Raw genomic sequence first — 20751 nt, forward strand, 5'->3', positions numbered from 1 at the left:
GGAGGCGGCGGTGGTAGAGGCGGCGGCGGCGGCGGCGGCGGCAGGAGGGATTTATCGGGCTGCCTGGCTGGAAGGGAAGGAAGGCAGGCCGGCAGGCAGGCAGGCAGGCAGGCAGGCAGAGGGCGACCCCGTCTTTTACGCGCCCCCCGGCACCCACCCTGTTTCAGCCCTCGGGAAGGTAAGGAGCGGCCGCCGCAGCGGCCAGGAAGGGTGGGCGAGCGGGAGGGAGCAGCCCCAGAGCCACGGCTGGCGGTGGGGTCCCGCGTCTGGCTACGGCACTTGAAGAGCGGGGCTGCCCCGGAAAACCCCGGATCCGAGCCCAGCCCCGCTTAGGGGGTTCCGGGGAACCCCTGGGGTTTCGGGGGGCGTCCGCCTTTCTGAGCAGGAAAACTTCAGGGTTAAGTGGCGAGGCTGCGCTGCAGGCTGGGGTGCCCCGATCCTCCCGCCCACCCCCTTTCCCACCCCACCCCCACTTTCCGGGCTGGGGGAAGCTGGGGGGGGGGGGAAATGCACCCAGGAAGGGGGGGGGTAGGGGATGGAGATGGGAGTCTGCCGAAGTATGGAAAGTGGGATGGGGGGGGGAAGCATTTAGTGTGAAGATTCCCTCCCCCTTCCCCCAATCAGTGCTTTGCCAAAAAACATTTTTCCAAGAAAAAGAAAAACCAGCCAATTTTAATTTCTTCTACGTTGTGTCTCTTCCCTACTCTAGCGCCCTGGCCACCCTGTCCCCCGCCCCTGGGTCCCCTGTCTCTGAGATGGTGCAAAAGCGATCCCCCCGCCCCCCATCTCGGTGGCAGGATCTCTGCCTGAAGGGGAGGGGAGAGGAGGGGAGGGGGTGCGAGGGGGGGTGGAGGGAAGGAGGCAGCGGCGGAATCTTCGACGTGTCACTTTCCATATGGTGTAAGGGTTCAGCCCAGACCCATGAAGGAGCGCAAAGTACTGCTGAAGTTTGGACGACTTTTGTGTGTGCGCCGGGGGGCGGGAGGGGCCCTCGGCTGGGCGGGCTCGGGAGGTGAGGATGCCTCTTTATTTTGTCCTCCTTTCTCCCTTTCCCCTCTTTTCCCCTTTTGTTGGGCTTTTGTAGCCGGGGAGGGCTTCGGGTGCTCGGGCGCTGGGGGTCCGGCGGCCACGGGCGTGGAGGAAGGGCCTGGACGCTAAAAAGTAGCCGTTTGCCGGGCGGGAGGCTACAAAGTAGCAGTTTTTCGAACCTTCGCCTCCCGCCGAGCCCGGGAATCCGGGGCAACTCCTGGGACGCCGCGGGGCTCCCGGGCTCGGGTCTCCAGGCCAGGGCCCTGACATTTTCCTACTCTGCTCCCTCGCCCCTTCTGCCTCCCCCTCCCCTCCCCTCCCCAGCCAAATCCTTTCCTCCTTATCTTCAGGTCCCTAGTTTCTGGGTTTCCTCCCTGCGTCCCTTAGCTGGTTTGGGAAAGCTGCAGACAGTGGCGGGGTTGTTCCCCACTTAAAGAGTTGGGAAAAAGGGGAAATGGTCAAAGGACCCTCCCCCCTCCCTTCGGCTCCCCTCTTTTTCGCCTTCGTCCCCCAGCTGGGGGAGCTGGATCTGGTTGGGGAGGGAGGAGGAAGAAGAAGAGGCCGAGAATCCGTGCCCTGAGGCTGGAGCGCGGAGAGCCGAGGAGGGAGGAGGGAGGGGCGCGGAGGCACCTAGGGGCCCTGGGAGCTGGAGGCTGGGCTCAGGTCGCGGTTGCTGGCTGGGGGGCTGCACCAGCCTTTTGGCCTCCAGGTGTTGGGCCTGGTGCTGGGGGAGAAGCGCTGGACACTATAGGGCTTGGGATCAGGGGTCTGAGGATGGGGACGGTGCGGGAAGGGTCTGTCACTCCGGTGGAAAAAAATGGGGGGAAAACCCGGAGGCGTTTTGCGGCTCCAGCGGAGGCCTGAGCTCCGCGTAAAGTTTTCCAAAATGTCTGGAGGGGGGGGAGGGGGGGGGGGGACTTTTGGAGAAGGAGACTGGGGACCGAGCCAAGGCAACTTTTCTACCCAGATGTGTTTGTGCCTTTCCGAAAAGGGGTCTGAGCCCTGGTTTGCAGTAGGATATCGCCGAGTTGGGACAGTTGTTGAGCTGGGCTGGACTCGGGCAGTGGAAATGGGGGGGGGGCGGGAAATGGGGATTTTTCTTTCTCTTAAGCCCTTGCTCTGCCATCCCAGACGAAAAGAAAGAAATGGCATTTTACCAAGACATATTACTCTTTGCCGACTCTTTCAAAAGTTCAACCCAACAACCCCCCCTCCCGTTGTTTTTTTTTTAAGTCCCATTTGGATTTGGGCCGAGGCTGCCTGACACTTGGTGGGGGCTCCTTCTAGAAGCCTTTAACTCCATATCTGTTGATGTGTGAGTTTTTCCTTCCTTCCCTGCACCCCCCTCCGCCCCTTCCCTCCAGGGCTGATTCAGACTTTGCAGCTATCCTACTCTTTCTGTTGGGTGGGCACCCCCAGATTGCTTGTCTGTTTATTTTTTAATGTTCAGCTAATTTGGTTTGAATTTCCTCCAGTTTCCAGCCCCCTGTGGAGGGAAAGTCTGTGTGAGAGAGGAGGGAGAGAGAAAAATAATCCTCTGACTGTTGTGCCCGGTAGGGGAGGGTCATTGGTGGCCCGAGTGAAGAGGTATGCAGAACAAGGGACGTAGTTTTGGGGGAAGCATCTCCCGGTGACCTCTTTTCAGGAGAAATTGGAAAAAGGAAACTATGGTAGATCTATTAATGCCCCCAGGTGATCTTTAGATTATTCTGGAATATCCAAGAAGAAGACTTTGCCCATTCATAACTAATGCAGATTCAGCCAGAAAAATCCCATTTAACAGCATAGAAATTTCAGGCTGGAAGGGACCTTAGAGTTCACTTAGTCCAATTCCCTCATTGTCAGGAAAGGGAAACTGAGTCAGGCGGCTACTTGATTGGCCCAGTCACTGGCATTTCTAGGACTTCAAGGCAGGACTGGCCACTAATTACATTATCAGAAGGCCTTAGATTCAATTTTCAAACTTCCAGTTTGATTCTGGAGATGGACTAGTGAGTTAGTTGTTCCATCCAAGTTCTTCAGATAGGTCAAACACTGATAAAACAGATCTCTAGAACAGCTACAAATTTAAAAATGTGTATATTGCTGATGTTTGCAAAAAGAATTGTGCCACTGAAGAAAAACATTCAGAATATTTGTTTTAAGAAAACAGTACAGATAACTATCTGTTATTGACTGAAAAAATACATTTAACAGTTGTGCGACCCTGGGCAAGTCACTCTGACTCAGTTTCCCACCCTGTAAAATGAAGATAATCACAGAATTTACTGCACTATGTTGTTGTGAGGATCAAATGGAATAATACTTTTAACACAATGCCCACCACATAGTAGGTGCTTAAAAATAAATGACCAGTTACTTCCTTGAATTGGCAGTGATTCTGATTGGCAGAGAGTCTGATTGAGTCATGTTCATAATGGTTGTATTGTTTTATGGAATTTTGACACTTTGATAATTGATAGACCATACATGGTAAATAACGCCAGGTCCTTGAATCCTTGAATAATGCCAGGTTTTGAGTATAGAGGGTCACAATGCTAACATTGGGGATCAGAGTAAAATCATAGGGTTAGCAGTTTATTCAGCAAATTATTTATTTAGTAAACTCAGCCTTGCTTACATGCATACAGAATAGGAACTCACAGGATTATTCAGGTTTTTCTTGTGTACATTTTCTCTCACACTAGTTGGATTTAAACTGAGGGTAAAGCCTGTTTTGTCTTTCTCTTTGTAAAGTCTTAATAAATACTTGTTGAATTGAATCATGCTAAGTTTGTTGCGTGTTGGGGTGCCTTGCAGTGGATTTTTCCTGTAGTTTTTTCCCCCCAAGGGCTGATTTTGGAATTGGGTCGTTGGGTCTGTAGCCATGAAATTAGAAGTATAGAGAGGATCATGGCTATCTGTTCCAAGTGTAGTTATTGGCAGTTAGTATAGTCTTCTAAACTATGCTTGGATGGAGGCTGTCGGCCTTTTATTTCCCCTTTTTAATTAGTAAGTGAAACGACACTCAAGCTTGAAGGTTCTGGTTATAGGATTTCATTCCCCCCACCCTGAAGGGCCACATCAACTTAAGTCACTTTTTGGACCATCCATAATTCATCCCACTTGAGCACTGTTGGCTGTGTTGGGTTTTTTTTTTTTTTTTAACTTCTGTCGATGTGGCCTGAAGCAGGGCTAGAAGGTTGGATCACTTCTCATTTTTTGAAGAGAGTGAATTCATCTGGTTTGATTTGGGGTCATTCTTAGGACTGTGCTTGGAAAACTGATGTTCTGTGATGCTCTCTTGGTTCGGGTTTCAGTATGGAGTGATAGGGATTCATGATGTTTTTGTGATTGTTTGTTTTAATAAATCTATTTGGTTCATAATTGGCTGTTGGGCAGAACTTTTGTGTTTGTGTGACTTGTGTGTTGTGTATTTTGTGGTCTTTGCTGTGTAAAATCTAACCTTTTTTTTTTTACCTTCTGGGATTCAGCACAAATTCTAGAAACTCTAGGTTCCTCTCCTTCCATCCCCCTACTTTAATCTGTAATCTTTTCATATCATTAAAAAAAAATCTTCAAATAAACATTAATTCTTGGGGTTTTCAGTAAGGGTTTTAAATACTTCCGTTTGTGTTCATTTGTGTATGGGTGTGTGGAGAGGTGTGGCTTGAGGGTGGTGGAGAGGATTTGTTTAAAAAAAATTACACTTTGACTTCAGTTAAATACGTTTACCAGAATAGTGTGTTTTGATTGTTGTGTGGTATGACTTTATGTGATATGAGACAGACACAGCGAAATCTCAAGAAAAAGTTTGAATGTTGTTAGTGAGAGCTTCTGGTCTGTGTCCCCATTCCCTCCCTCCCCCCCCCCCCCATGGGATAGCTCTCTGTGTAATTGACAGTCGAGGGGAGGAGGGGGAGGAGGAGGAGGTTGGACAGAATGCTGTCAGTATATTTAAAGATAGCGGTATGGAAGCAACTCAAATTCCTCTTTAACAGGCAGATCAGGAGGGGAGCTGTTTATGACCCAGGTTTAATGTCACTGTGTGATCCGTCCCTGGAGACCAAAGGTATGTGGGAAGGGGGAAGTTTTTCAAACCACTGAATGGAAATCAGAGAAGAGAGATATACAATGGTGACCTGCCATCTACAGGCCAGAATGTTCCTAAATTGGAAAAGGGATAAATCCTTCAACTCCCCCCCCCCCCCCAGTTGAGATGGGCTGGTTAGTATTTTACAAATGAACCTAAATTTGGGCCTCAGATAAGAAGCAAATTTAGAGATGTTGACTCTCCAGGTTTCTGAGAAAGTGTGTGTTGACTACAGAATTGACGTTAGATCGGGGTGCCTTTATCCCTTGGGAGGTAGATTTCAGGGAGTCTCTCACCTGGGGAGGTGGGGGGTGGAAATGACATCTTTATAATTGTTTTCCTTTATAATCATAGATATTTTATTTTACACTTCTTAAAAAACATTATTTGGAGGTGTCTGTATACTTTACCAGCCTGCCAGAGGGATCCAGACCTTAGCGAAAAAGATGATGGACCCTCTGTAGGGGGCTAAGAGGCTTGCCTTTGGTGTTCTAGGCAGCTCAGACAGCCTAGACTCGGATTAAAAAAATGGCCCCCAGTGGAGATTTCTTTTAGCTGCACTCCAAAATCATAATCGTTTCTGCCTTTGTAGATTGCAGTGTTCATGTTGTGGTCCCCATATTTTGTTTATGGGACAGGCCTGTTCAGTTCTGGGGTCCCAGCAAGAGCAAAGTGACTTGGAGAAGGAAGGAGAGGGGCTCCCTCCCACCCACCTTCTTTGTGCCTCCTTCCTTCCTTACTTGCCCCTGACTGGAGAATGTAAGCTACTTTTAAGTTGAGTTTTCATATCTCAGGTACCTAGCCTGGTGTCTGGTATGTAGCAGCTGCTTCACATTCACTCCCATGTTTAACCTGGAGAAGAGATGACTTGGGGGGGGGGGAAGGAGGGGAGAGCAGCTGTCTTCAAGTATTTGAAAGGGCAGTCATATGGAAGCCGGATTAGACTTATTTCTCCATGTGACCCCAGAGGACAGACCTAGGGGGAGAGCTAGAGAAGGGAAGATTCAGGTTTGGTGTAATTGAGGGAAAAACAACTTCCTAACCGGATTATAAGTGAACTCCCTCCATTTCTGGCCTTCAGACCCCCCCAACCTCCCAATCTGGAAGTGATTGCTCCCTCCCACTAGGGCTACCTTCTCCCTGACCTGACTGCGTCAGGGACTGTTATTTTTCATCTTTTGTGACGTTGTGCGGTGCCTTATACAGTTGTTCATTAGGAGCACTAAGCAAGATAAAAATATCAGGTGATCATTTAATTAAGACCCTGTTCAGGAACTGGGGATTCAAAAACAAAAAAATGAAATCAGTCCCTTGTCCTCCACAAACTTACATTCTGTGGGGGAATGAGGTGGGAAGAGAGCTCAAAACACACACACACACACACACACACACATACCCCATGAATGTGTGTACATGCATATGTATATAATATACACATGTATGCATATCCTATACACACGTGTTTATAAGATAAGTATGATTCTAAGGGAAATTCCAATCAAAGGAATGGATCTTAAAAACATCTATTTACTGAAAAACAATATAAATAGTCCAACTCTGCTTATCTCAGGTTTATGGGAATATAGTCAGATTGGTTCTTTGTGTTAATTATAGACCATTGTTATCAGTTCACTGAAGCAGGATTTCTATTCAGTGTACTTTCCGAGTAGTTTGTTATTGTATTTACTCAACAGTAATTAAAATGAATTCTTTAAAGAATAAGTCTATGATTTTCCCTCTTCCCATTTTATCTTCCCTAGTCTTTCCACATTAATTTGATTTTCCTATGGGGTGATTATTTTAAGGGTCAGAATTCAGTTTGGAGACTGAGAAATCTGTCCAGATCTGTTTCATAGGCCACTAAATAAAAGGATAGAAAATTCTTAATTTCATCTGTCTTTTTTGGGAGGTTGAGTAGGGTGGGGTGGTGATCCCAATCTGGGTTAAGTGATTTGCCTAGGGTCACACAGCTAGGAAGTATCTGAGGCCAGATTGGAACCTAGATCCTCTTGATTCCAGGGCCAGCACTCTATTCACTGAGCTACCTAGCTGCCCCTTATCTGCTATTTTGGGAATTTTTCCCCTGTCTTCCTTTCCATTTTATGAGTTAGGTAGACTGTGTTATTCCTAATCTTTTCACTGTGATAAATCCCACAAATTTTTATTATTTTGGAAAAGAGGACAATTTATCCCAATCCTGATAGGGATAGAAATTGCAGTTCTCCATTTAAAATTATACAGTGAGTCACCTGGAGATCAAGGAGATGAATGTGTCATTCATCAGTCGCCTAACCAGCAAATGACTGATTTAATTGATTATAGCCCATCCTTTTCTGTTATATGAATACAGGGGATGGGTATTGGGACTGGACCTGTGAGCTCATTAGAATAAGGAACTCCCACAATGGGGAAGTTATACCCATGTTGGCACCTTTTCACCAACTTAGTTTTATGGAGGTACTAGGCCACAGAAAGGTTAATGTTAGTAGCAGGATTTGAACTCACTTCTTCTGAGACCCTGTAATCTCTCATAGTGCTCTCTCTCCGCACTGTGTAATCTATTAAACTCTTATTTCAGCATAGAGCAGACACTATGTATTTTATAGCAGTCCACAGATGGAGACTAGAAAGCTTGGAAAATCACATCAAGCCTCTAAGTGTGAAGACCCTGCCCTCATCCTCAGGGGAGGTGTGAACACTGGGAGTACCAGTATGACTCCAGAAAGAGCTTTTAGTGGCCTTCTTGCCATGGTATAGAATTGTAAGCAGTATTTTCACATGACATTCATAGTCTGCTAAGGCATCTCAACAGATCTAGATGGTTCTTTAGAGATTTGGGTCAATCCCAAAGAAATAATGGCCACATCTCCTGGACCTTCCTCAGAGTGTCCCTGGTCAGTCTGTAAGGTAGGGCTGGTCTTACATTTTGCTACAGTGGAGAGAGGGTTAGATTTGGGAAGTTTTAAGACGAGTTCAAATTCCCCTTACTTAACTACGGCTTCTTGTGACCTTGGGCAAGATGGTCAAATCAGTGTCCTCTATGAGATGATCTTTGAGGTTACTTTTAATACTGATAAACTCTGAGGGGCCTGTGGAAAGGTGGTGTGATGTCACGCATTGGTTCTCAAAGTGGGGTCATTGAGAGAGAGCCTTTGGGCAGGGGAGTCAGTCATTGAGTCAAAACTGTTTGCATGAAAATACTCAGAAATATTTAATCTATTAAAAACTCCTCCCTTTTCTGATTATGTATCTGTGAGGCCAGGTTTTCATCATACACTTCCACCAAACACATTGCTTCAGATTGAAGGCAGGAGATATGATATATGAGAATCTGTCTAGTATTAGCCCCTCATTAAAGAGATTTGCAGAAAACAGTATCAACTCTTCTCACTAGTTATTTTTTTGGCTTAGGAATATTTGATTATTTCTCATAAAAATGTCATCCATGTTAGCCTTTAATGTTTATTGTTATTTTTAAGTGAATTAATGAATATTTTAAAATCTACCAGTTTGATTTCTAATATGGTAAATATTGCATAGCTCGGTGGCACAGTGCAGGGCCTGGGGTCAGGGAGACCTGAGTTCAAATTTGACCTGAAGACACTTTCCGGCTGTATGACCATGGGCAAGTCCCTTAAAAAACCTGTTTGCCTCAGTTTCCTCATCTCTAAAATGAGCGGAGAAGGAAATGGCAAACCATCCCAGTGTCTTTGCCAAGAAAACTCCAAATGGAATCATGAAGATTCAGAACCTGAAATGACTCAAGAGTAACAAAAATGGTCAAAGCTTTTTGGGACCTTTTTAAGAGCATCAGGGAGTCCTGGGACCCAAAAGTTTGAGAGCCTCTGGTGCAGTTGATGGAAGACCTGGGTTGGAAGTTCTACCCCTGGTCCATCCTGGCTGTGTGATCTTGCCCCACCATAAGTTGCAGGACAGGTGGTAGACCAGTGAAATCACAAGTCATATCCAAAAAAAGTAATGTCTAAGTATTCCACTAAAAAAGAAACAAGCACGAAGTTTAGTTAAATGAAATACAAATATTATAAATGCAAATAGAATTTAATAGCAGCTTTAGACTTTGATCACTTTCCGGTTTACACTGAGGTTTCCTCTCATAACCACCCGATGAGGAACGTTGCCTGATCAGATCAGATTTCTGACCTTGGAGGTCCCTACCTTTTACAGATGAGGAATCTGATACCTAGGAATGTTAAGGGACAAGGCTGAGGTCACACATCACAAATGTTGATTGATCATTGGCTGTGGCCAGCATCTTCAGGGAATGATCCTCCCTGGGGTCCTGGGGGCTTCTTCCTTGCACAGATCTCACCCCTGCCTTTTCACCAAAGCTCAGGTTGCTGCTTTTGAGACCAGCCAAGGGGAGATGGGAGCAGAGCCAGAGAGATCAGCCCTGCCTCTTTCTACTCCCAAGAACCAGCTTCTGGGCGAGGTGATCCCGGGATTCACAGCGGGCCCTGGGTCTTCTTTGACTGTCTAGGCAGAACCTGGGCAGCTGGCAGCCCTAAATGCCTCCTTTGTTAGAGTCCCTTGGCTTTCCCTTCTGTCTTGAGAGGAAGGGCTCACTGGAGGTGAGCTAAGGACAAAGGTGGGAGTTAGCTCCTTCCCGCCATGGCTTGTGGGATGAGTGAAGGCTGAGTGGGCCTGGGGGTCCCCAAGGTCCTACCGCTTCAAGAATGTTCTTGCTTCTTAATATTCTTCCATCTACAGCAGGGACTTCTGAATGTCTTCCCCCAGAAAGAGGGATTCTCATCAGCTCCCTAACTATGGAGGTATTCATAGAGTAATGACTCCTACTCATCTCAGCTGGCCCCAAAGTGAGGCTGTAAACTGGAAAAAATGTGTGTGTAGTATTTTTTTTTTAATATTTCTGGACCCGCCAATCGCCTTTTTTCTTCCTGAATTCTGGAGGGCATGCAGGCCTTATATGGGAGCTTGGGAGCCTTTGCACATCTGGGCCCAGAAGTGTGGTTAAGTAGTCAGTCCCTTGCCTCAAATTACCTTCTGATGTTGCTGATTTTTAAAGAACCCTTTAATTTTTTTTTAAAATTTGTCGTTGTGCTTATAGCTTGAGGTTTCTTAGGAAAGAGCACAATTTTAAAAATCTTAAAAAAATAAAAGTACACTGAGATAAGGGATGGTGATTTAAAAAGAAATTAGAATGCTTGCTTGTTTTTATTGATTATTTTTATTAATAATTACATGTATTTCTATACCATTTAATAAAAGATCACAATTCTTGTTTTTATTTTTATTATTAATTATCCACTTCTATTTCATTTTAAAGTGATTAGCATGTTTTTATTTATTTTTATTAGTGATTATATTTATTTCTATTTCATTTAATAAAAGATTAGAATGCTTGTTTTTATTTTTATTAATTATTTATCTTTATTTCTTTTAAAATGATTAGAATGCTTGTTTTTATTTTATTAATATATTTATTTCTGTTTCATTCAATAAAAGGTGAAAATGTTTTTATTTTCTTAATTATATTTACTTTTGTTTCTTTTTAAATTAAGATGCTTATTTTTATTTATTTTATTAATAATTATATTTATTTCTATTTCATTAAACAAATTATGAATGTAATCATTCACCTCCATCACCTGAATTTCTATCACCAAGGGAAAATAATGTTAATAATAAAACAATGTTATTATAATATTCCTGTTATTATTATTAAAAATTAATGACAGTTACATAGCATTTTAAGGTTTGCTAAGAGCGTTTCCTCCATTGAACATCATTAGATGTTCATGACAAGTCTGTGAAATAACATTTATTGTGGGTAACCATCCAGTTTTCAAGGGACACTGATGTAAATGACTTAACCCATGCTGGTAACTCATCTGGCAGGTGCCAGAGCCAGGATTGGAATTTGATTCCAGACCCACTATATTTTCCCCTATTCCACAGGACATTCCCAGTATAATACTTGCCCAAGTTTTCTAGAGAATTTTTAGGAAGATTATATGATAACATCAGTACTGTAGAATCCATAGAGAAAATAGGTAAATTATTATTTTTTTTTGGTGTCAAAAATAGGAAGGGGGAAGGTAGAAAGAAATCTTAGAATAGATCATATATATTTATATAGTTTTTATTCTAGTTAGCTCAGTGAAGTTCTTAAATTTCAGGATTATTGAAGAAACCTTTTTAAAAATTAATGTTATTGAATTTTTACAGTTTCTTTAATTAATAAACATTCTTTTCCCCCTCTCACATCACTCTCCATCCCTCCAATTGAGAGAGAATTAAAAAACCAAAACTCTTGTAACAAATATACCTAGTCAAAACAAATGGCCATATTGGCCGTATCCAAAAATGTATGTCTCATTGTGCATCTTGTGGGTGACAGGCTTTCATCACCGGCCCTCAGGAATCATTCTTTAAATCGTTCCAAGTTTGTCTTTGCATGTTGTTGTTATTGTACAAATTGTCCTCTGGGTTCTTTACATTTTAGTCAGCATTAGTTCAAACAAATCTTCTTGGGTTTCTCATCATTAATGAATGGCACACTAGTACTGCTTTCCATTGAGATATCATAATTTGTTCAGCGAGTCTCCCGTTGACAGGCTTTCCCTTCGGTTTCCAGTTCTTTGCCATTACAAAGAGCCATTATAAATGATTTTTTTTGAACATTTGGGTCTTTTCCTCTTTGTTTGATTTTTTTTGGGGGGGGTATAGGCTTATTAGTGTTATTGTTGGATCAAAGAGTATAAAATGTAGTGACCATCTGAAATGATCCCTTTTCTAGATCCAACTCTGATGTAGAATTATATTCTATTAATGAAAAGATTTAATGATATATTTTCAAAAAATATTTAATTGACATATTTTAAAACACTGCTGTTACTACTACCCCCACAACAGAATTCTCTCTTTTTATTATTATTGTTGTTTTGCTTTTTTTTTTTGGAGGGGGGAGGGTAGGGTGGTTGGTGTTAAGTGACTTGCCCAAGGTCACAGGGCTATTAAGTGTTAAGTGTGTAAGGCCTTGTTTGGACTCAGGTCCTCCTGATGCTAGGGTCAGTGCTCTATTCACTGTGCCACCTAAGTGCCCCTGTCCTCATTTAATGAGGGACACTCATAGTCCACCACCTTTCTTCCTAGAGAAGGGGTGTGTACAATATTGTCATCAACAATCAAGATAAGCCATCAGGATCCTTTGATTTCTGCTGTCTTTTTCTTACGTTATCATGTCATTTTGTTTATCCTTTTCTCACTTCATTCGAAATCATTTTAAGTAAGCCTTTTCAAGGTTCTATGACTTTTTTTTCATAGAGTTGTCGGTAGCTACCATTTCTTCCCAAAACTTCATATCCTTTTGCAGTTTGTCTGCTGAGCCATGGCCCTCGATCAGTTTTATGACCCTTTCTCCCCTCAAATTTTTGAACCCTCCTTTATAATAGAGAAAAAGCAGTTGAGTAGTAGCAACCCATTCATCAGACAATGCATGCTGCTTCCTTCCTCCCAGTTTCTCTGCCTAGGAGGGAGGTGTGTTTCATTAGGACCAAGATTGACTATTGCCAGTCAGTCATTAAGCAATTATTGGGCACCTTCTTTGTTTCTGCTCTTATTGCCAATCATTTAATCATTAAGCAATTATTAGGCACTTCCTTTGGTTCTTCTACTCATTACCAATTAATTATACATTAAGCAATTGTTAGGCACTTCCCTTAGTACTACACTTATAATCACTCAATCATGAAGCAATAATTAAGCACTTCTTTTGGTCCTTCTCTTACTACCAATCAATCAGTCAGTTAATCATTAAGCAATTATTAGGCACTTCCTTTGGTCCTACTCTTACTACCAGTCAGTCAATCATTAAGCAATTATTAGGCACTTCCTACAGGCCTACTCTAGTTCCAGGCTATTTTCTGAAGTTCAGTCAGTGTCAGTCAGTAAGCATGGATTAAGTACCTACCCTTTGCCAGGCCCTGGCCCTGGCAAAAAGGCAAAAATGTTCTTTAATGGGGAGGGGGGACAATGTGCAGAAACAATAAGCATACGAGATATTTTTGCTTGATTCAGTCATTTCAGGTGTGTCTGACTCTCTGTGACCCCATCTGGGGTTTTCTTGGCGGAGATACTGAGTGGTTTTGCAGTTTCCTTCTCCAGCTCATTTTGCAGATGGGGAAACTGAGGCAAACAGGGTTCAGGGACTTGCCCAAGGTCACATGGCTAGTGAGTGCCTGAGGCTGAATCTGAACATAGGAAGATGATGAGTCTTCCTGACTCTGGTCCTGGTGCTTTGTCCACTTGACTTCCTAGTGCCCTGTAGACAGGATAAATTGGGGATAATCAACAGACCTTAAAGAAAGGCTTCATAGAGACTAGGGGATGTTCTGTGGGGCTTGGAGGAGGGGAGAGGTATTTACTCCATCAGCAGCACATTTGAAGGCCCATGTCCTCCCAAGTCCTCTTAGATGTCAGTTTGCTGAGAGATAAAAATGTATTTTTCTTTTAATTTGTGTTTTTTTAATCACGAGCAATGAAGAGCAGCGATTGCTTTTGACCATTGATCATTTGCCATTTTTCCTTTGAAACTTCATTATCTTTTTTTTTTAATTTTTAATTTTTTTGCATTTTGGAGGGCAGTTGGAGTTAAGTAACTTGCCCAAGGTCACACGGATAGTTTTTGTGTTAAATGTCTGAGGCTGGATTTGAACTCAGGTCCTCCTGACTCCAGGGCCGGTACGCTATTCACTGCGCCACCTAGCTGCCCCACTTCATTATCTTTTGACCTCTTAAATATTGGGAAATAACCCGTGGTCCATTATTTTGTGTCAGGTCACTCCAGTATATCCAGGGTATCAGACTTTTATCTGATTTTATTGAATGCAAAATATTTTCCCTACATGATGGTTTCTCTTATTTATCTGTATTGATTAAAAACAAAAAGAAGAGAAAAACTTTCCAGTGGGCATCCTTGCTTGGAGTCTCAGGCTGCTAAAAGGGATGGATGGTCCTGCAGTTTGGGAGGGCTGGTCCTGGCCTGCCCTGCCCTCAGTAAACCCCCATAGCTCCCACTGCTCACCAGGTCAGATCCACAGACCTTTGTCATTGGACATTCTCTACAGCTTGGCCCCTCCTGCCCTGCCAATTCTCCACCCTCTAAGGTCCAGCAAGGCCGGCCCCTCACTGCCCTTCTGTTGTTGTCTTGGTGTTATCCCCTCCCAGCTCTGGACTTTCACAATTGCTGGCTTCCTTCAAGGCTCAGCCCAGAGGTCACCTCCTCTGGGAGGCCTTTCCTTGGGTTCCCGCCCCAGGCTGGTGTCACTGATCAATAAATACCTCTTAGGTTGTTCTGTTACGGGGTCTGTGTCCTTGACCCCACTGGGTTGTTTTGTTTTGTGTTTTGGCAGAGATACTGGAGTGGTTTACCATTTCCTTCTCCAGCTTTTACAAGAAAGGCAAACAGGGTGAAGTGACTTAAATTAAGGACTTTAATTTTGTTAATCAATTAACGATCTCTCTTCTCTCTTAATGACCTTTATTTCCAGTTTTGGGTTAAGAATTCTCCTTCCCAAATGACTCCTGACTTGCCCAAATCTTGCTTACGCTTGTCAGCATTATTTTTTAAAAGTCAGTTTTTAACACACACACACATCTGCAGTGTTAACACACATCTGAACTCTGTTGGGTTTTTAGTTAAGGAAATAGTGTCACTTCCTATTTCAAATGTTTCACTTTCTGATTGTCCTAAATTAGTCCAGGGCTGCTTGGATTCTGTTCCCACACAGTAGGAGAATGCTGGATCCAAACAGCAGAACTCCATAAGACTCAAATCCCCTTCCTTTCCCCATTGTTCCTTGGGCCTTCTTTTAATTTTGGGGAGGGGGGGTGTTAAGTGTTTTGGGAGCCTTCTCGTGAAGCTGGGATGGGAGTGGGCATGGCTGCCTCTGTCTCTGACAAAGGTGGGTGAGCCTGGCCCTGGACAAATTCAGAGAGAATGACGGAGTTTTCTAAATGTCAGCTTCCACTGACTCATCCACACTCAAGTTCATTGGTGGGGCGTTTGCTAACTGTCTGTCAAGTGTTCTCCTTTGGCAGATTAATTAGCAATTAAAGATTTTAAAAAACCTGACTTAAACATCACTAAAATAATTTCCATCTTTCTAACTGAATGCATGTTTCGGGAATAGAATCTTGATAAAGTGGTTGAGAAAAGGTTATCTGGAAATTTCTTCTCAAATTGGATCACAGAATGGTAGCCCTGGAAGGGAAGTGAGCCCTGTCCTTATAGATAAGAAAACTCAGGTCCACAGAAGTGGACTTGCCTAAGGTCACAAAGTAGCAGTTTAATTCAGTGAGCCACTATTAAGCACCTGAGACAATACATTTGGTCCTGGGGTACAAAGGCAATCTTGTATTCCAAGAGAAGAAATAGAACACATTCTCTTGGGGGAGGAAACAGCATCCATGGAGTTGGAATTTTTAGAAAATGGCTCTTTTTTAAATAAGGGGCTTAGTTAATCATTCATCTGTAAATAATATAGTTTATTGCTTTTAAGCTAGGTCTTATTACCATATTTTCACATTTTGGGGTCCCAGGGTATGCCTGAAGCAGTGAACCCAGAGTCTGCTCACTTAATTGGAAGACAACAATGTCAAGACTTGAGGGCCTACTGTGTACCAGGTACTGTGTTAAACACTAGGGACAAAAAGAAAAATTTTTTTAGTCAAGAGACTTTGTTCAAGTCATTAATTCTCTGGGTCACTGTGATGATTTAATGTGTGTAAGGTGAGGTGCCTAGAGCAGATCAGGAGTTAACTTGCTGTGATGTAGACAGACCCAGACCCCTGTGACAGTCCAGTAAAGCCTATTGACTCTTAAGAGCTTTTTTTTTTTCTTTTGGAGGCAATTCAGGTTAAGTGACTTGCCCAGGGTCACACAGCTAGTAAGTGAGGCCAGATTTAAACTTTTTTCAGGTCATCCTGACTTCAGGGCTGGAACTCTATTCACTGAGCCCCCAGAGCAATGTTTTTAAATGCATAAAATAGAACACAGGATTGCACAGGAAATCAATTATATTGAAATAGTTACAAAAATATTTTTTAAATGAGTTCAGTCTAAGAACCTCTGTACTAGGTAATCCCTAACTACTTTCAGTGCTGGATTCTTAGACCCTTTCATTGGAATGTTGGTAGGTATGTTGATTTGATTCCAGTAGGACCTGGATTAAAACCTGGCCAGGGAAAGTGACTTTACCACACTCTCCTCATCTTTAAAATGAGGAGAACATAGGACCTCTGATTGTCTTTCTGCAAAATCTTTGTGAAAGGGATGGGAGAGTGGGGAGTAAGGTTTTGGGACCTGCCTTTGGTACAACTAATGGAATGACCCTGGGTGAGTCACATTATGTGTCTCTCCTCTGAAATGGGCATAGCATTGACTACATCACAAGGTTGTCTTGGGAGTTGATTCATAAATATAAATGAAATACCATGTGGAAGCTTCTCTGAATGTGAACGTTATTAGGATTGTTCAACGTCTCCCATTAATTTTCTGTTTAGATGACAGTCCCAGGATCCTAGGGTTCTTCGGGTCTTCACCAAGGTCCTGAGGAGGGGGAGATCTAGGGCTCTTAAGACCCAACAGCTGAGACAGCTCATAGGATTTGGGCTTTAGCCCTGGAAAGAGATTGGGGGTCGGTAGAGGTAGGCAGTGGTTTACCCAGGCTCACAGCTTTTAAAATTCATCCAATCAAGAAAACACTGGTCATCCTCCAGAGTGATAAAATGGTGGTTGGTGTGTATGTGTGTGTGGGGGGTGTGCAGGGGTCCTGTGGGGGGGGGGGAAGATGGGATGGATAAAAAAACCCTCAGAAATTCCTTCTGACTCTGAAATTCCTTGGTTCTGGTCCTGATCCCCCTTAATGCTAAGACCTTCCTTGAAGATTATCCTCAGTTTATCCTGTAAATATCTCTGTCTTACACTGTTGTTTACATTGACATGTTTTCTTCTACTTTAGAGTGTGAGCCTTGAGAACAGGGACGGCAGGGAGTTTTTTTTTTTTTTTTTTGCCTTTCTTTGTGACCCCAGTACCTGACCCAGTGAGTAACACATGGGAATCCTGTGCTGATTGTTGATTTGACTGAAAGCAGGTTTTTCATAGGATTCTAGATTTTGAGGTAGAAGGGACCCTGGCAGTCATCCTGTCCAACCTTCTTGTGCTACAGATGAGGAAAGGGAGGGCCACTCACTTGAGTCCAGTAGGGAGTGAGTGAGTGGTGGTGTTTTCTTAAGACAAATGTGTTTTTATTTTTTAAATATATGTTTATTCATTTTGTTAAATGTTTCCCAGTTACATGTAAAACAATTTGTAACATTCATTTTAAAAATTCAGAGTTTCAAATTCTCTAGATCCTGCCCCTTCCCTGCCCATTGGGGAGGCAGGTAATAATGATCCGTTATATGTGCGATAAGACAAATTTTTGTGTTTCAGATGCTCTGACTTCAAATCTTCCCCTATGTTCCCCTTTCCCCCCACGCCCCAGTTCAGCCAGATGCACACCAATTTCTCTAGGGGTACACACCTCCCTTACTGAGCCTGGGACTTACACCGTAGGAATATCCCTTCTCTTTCCTGCTTTTTGGCATAGATTTTAAACATTTTTTTTTTGAGTTGTGGAAGGCTTCAGGATGGCCTTCAGGCCTTGGGTCACTTGTCTTTTACTGTAGTCATGGAAAGAAATGAGCTTTCCCCTCCTACAAAGCCCACTGGTTACCATGCCTTGCTCTGAACCTGCAACGTCTCCAGAAAAGAAGTCACTTTAGCTGCTCCTGGATGGCCTTGTTCACTCAGTCAGTCATCCAACATTTATGAAGAATCAGGTGATTGGACACCATGACAAAAACCAGTACCTCTGGGGAGACAGACCTGTATAGGTAGAATAATTTTTTCAAAATACAAAGTAAATAATTATAATAGCCAACATTGACATAATGTGTTAAGCTTCCCAAAGCCCTTTCCTTATATTATCTCATTTGACCCTCATAAAAGCCCCGTGAAGGAGTGCTTGATTCCCCACTTTGCAGAGGATGACCCAGTGCTGACTTGATCTTTCATTAACTTGCCGAAGGTTTCCAAGCTAGTTAAGTGAGGCCTGATTTGAACTCACAAAGGTAAGACTTCCTGGCTCTTGGCCCCGAGCTATATGTACTGCGATTCTTAGCTGCCTTGCACATAGTAGGTGTCAGTAAGCGTTTGCTGAATTGAAGGACTAGAAGGATGTGAATGGACAAGAGATTGGTGGTGATCATGGAGAGAGATACAATTTCAGATATTTTATTCCAGCTGGATGGAAAAACCAGTGTAAGCTGGGACTGTCTTGCTGCCCATGTCAAAGATTGGGTGAGACAGAGCCCAGATTACAAATGCGTAAATCAGAAAGCACCAGGCTGCCTGTGCCCCAGCTCCATGGCCAGGCTCCATCATGGCAGTTCTCTCATTTTCTTGCGAGGTGGGAAATGCTGTCTGCTCCCATTACATTTTCTTAGACCCTGGTTGAGCAGGAAGAAGTGAGCCTTCTGAGGTGTGAGTGGTGGAGGGCTCTCAGGGGGAGCTGCTGCATGTAGGTGCCCCCTGGGCCAGAATACTTGTGCCCACTCTTTCTGTGCCAGGAGCCTCAAAGGCCTCGATCTTGATTACCACTAACTCTTCAGCTGTATCTGTTATGGTTGAAATAGCCCCTTCTGCTGGGGGATGATGCCTGTGGATTGATGTGTGTAAGTGGCATCCAGGGAAGGAAGACCTTTCCAAAGGTGGTCCCAACTGTGGTCAAGCTGCTTGAGGCTCCCTAGGAGAAGATCATTTTTGTTTGCATTTTATCTCTAAAGGTTAATTTCTCCCTCCCACTCCCCCCCCCAAAAACCTCACCATCACCCTACCTCCTTCAAAACAGGCAGTTTGGGAAAAAACAAAACAAAACCCTTAAAGGTCATTAGAGCCACAGATTAGTTTTTGGTTAGTACAGAACTTGTAAGAATGTCGGCTGCTGGATCAGTTGGAAGGAAGGAGCAGACCAGAGGGAGGCAGGTTTCCCTACGATGTGTTTTTTTGAGGAGAGAGCCTGAGTTTGCCTAGCTCTCTTAAGGCCTAGTCAGGAATAAAGATTGGAGATGGTGGGCTTCTGTAATGTGCCCCTTTAAAAAAAATGAGTGTGGAGCCTGTCAGTGCCACCAGCCCCGGCTGGGCAGCTTGGATCAGTTCTGAAAGCTGCCCTGGGCCCTCGAGGCTTTGTGGAGGGGGCCCCTTCAGGAGGGTATGTCCTTAGTGATGAGACAGTCTGTCCAGTTCTCTCCCTGACCAGTGTCTGGGTCTCACCAGGTTCCTTAAGCTTTGGCTAGGTGTCTGGGTCTTATCTTATTACATAATAATAACTGACTGTTACATAATGCTAAACCGCTTAGTCCCATTTATCTGCCTCAATCTCCCTGATCTCTGGACTCCTTATTAATCTCATGCTGGAGATAAGGGAGGAAGGAAGGATGGAGGGGAGGGGAGGCGACTTACCGAAAGGTCTGCAGCCTGGTAACTGGCCTGGGGTGCATGGTTCTTCCCGGTGCCAGACGCTTTCCATAAATATTTATTCCTCTGTCCACTCACTCAGCATTATTCACAGGGCAGAATGGGAGATTGGGGATGGATGAAAAAAAATGAAGGTTGGGATGGTGTTGGTCATCAACTGTAGCTGTGTAGACTGCTTTAGGATCTGTGCCTTCCATGATATGCATGTCTCAGAATGCCCTCCGGTGTCAGATAGCGGATCTGTCAGATAGCCGATCTGTGTCTTCACAGGCTTTTAGACCTGGGTGTCTGGTCCAAACCACACCAGAGCAAGGCACCTTACCACCACAAGCTGGAGAAATGAGCTTCCACCCTTCATGTTAAGAGCCCTGCTGACTTAGGGAGACCCATTATCAATCAATCAGTACACATTTATGAAGCTCCTACTCCGGGCCAGGCACTGTTCTAAACACTGTCTTCCCTGGTAATTTATTTCAAGTTTGGACAGTTCTAATTGTTAAAGTGCCCCCACCCCACCCCTTTCATTACAACCCATCTATTCTTTCTTAGATCTGTGTTTCCTGTCCATATTTCCCCATAGATTCTCTACAAAGGATAAACCTTAAGTGTTCAAGGTCTTAATCTAGATTGGGGGGTTCAAAGAAACTTTGTGTCATGACCCCCTTTGGCAGTCTGGTGAAGCCTATGGACTTGTCCTAATAAAAATAACAATAATGCAACTCAAATCAACTTTAAAGTTTATTAAGCGATTTTAAAATTAAACTTAAATTTACATGTAAAGTTTTTAATAAATCATTTTTGAACTATTAAGTTATGTAAGTAGCATCTTATGGTGCTTTAAGATTTATAAAGTGCTTTCCATATGTTCGTTCCTATTTGCCTCCCACAAGAATCCTGGGAGGGAGGTGCTCTTATAATCCCTATTTTTACAGATGAGGGAACTGAGGCTGTTGGCCAGAGTAAGTATCTGAGTCAGGATTTGAACTCGGATCTTCCTGACTCCAAGTCTTATTAAGTCACCTAGCTGCTTCAGCTAATGTTTTTCAGTGCATAAAATATAATACATAGTAGTACCAAGGAAAACTGTTA

General features: G+C 43.6%; 1 protein-coding gene across 4 annotated transcripts in view; it reads left to right on the top strand.

Annotated features, from left to right (window-relative positions):
* Positions 1-6: 6 nt before the first annotated feature.
* The window catches only part of FNDC3B (fibronectin type III domain containing 3B), a 388473-nt gene continuing 367728 nt past the window's right edge, over positions 7-20751 (top strand). Inside the window, exons 1-2 of one of the 4 annotated variants that reach the window (XM_069083593.1) lie at positions 861-1012; positions 5010-5080. The gene's annotated coding sequence lies outside the window, so the exon portion shown is untranslated. Of the gene's footprint in view, positions 179-855; positions 1013-4150; positions 5081-20751 lie in introns of those variants that run through there. The other 3 variants (XM_069083590.1, XM_069083591.1, XM_069083592.1) reach the window with 3 other exon arrangements.

This window comes from Petaurus breviceps, unplaced genomic scaffold, assembly GCF_028583685.1.
Source record: "Petaurus breviceps papuanus isolate PSGF00001 unplaced genomic scaffold, PetGlider_PUasm1.0 173, whole genome shotgun sequence".
NCBI lineage: Eukaryota > Metazoa > Chordata > Mammalia > Diprotodontia > Petauridae > Petaurus > Petaurus breviceps.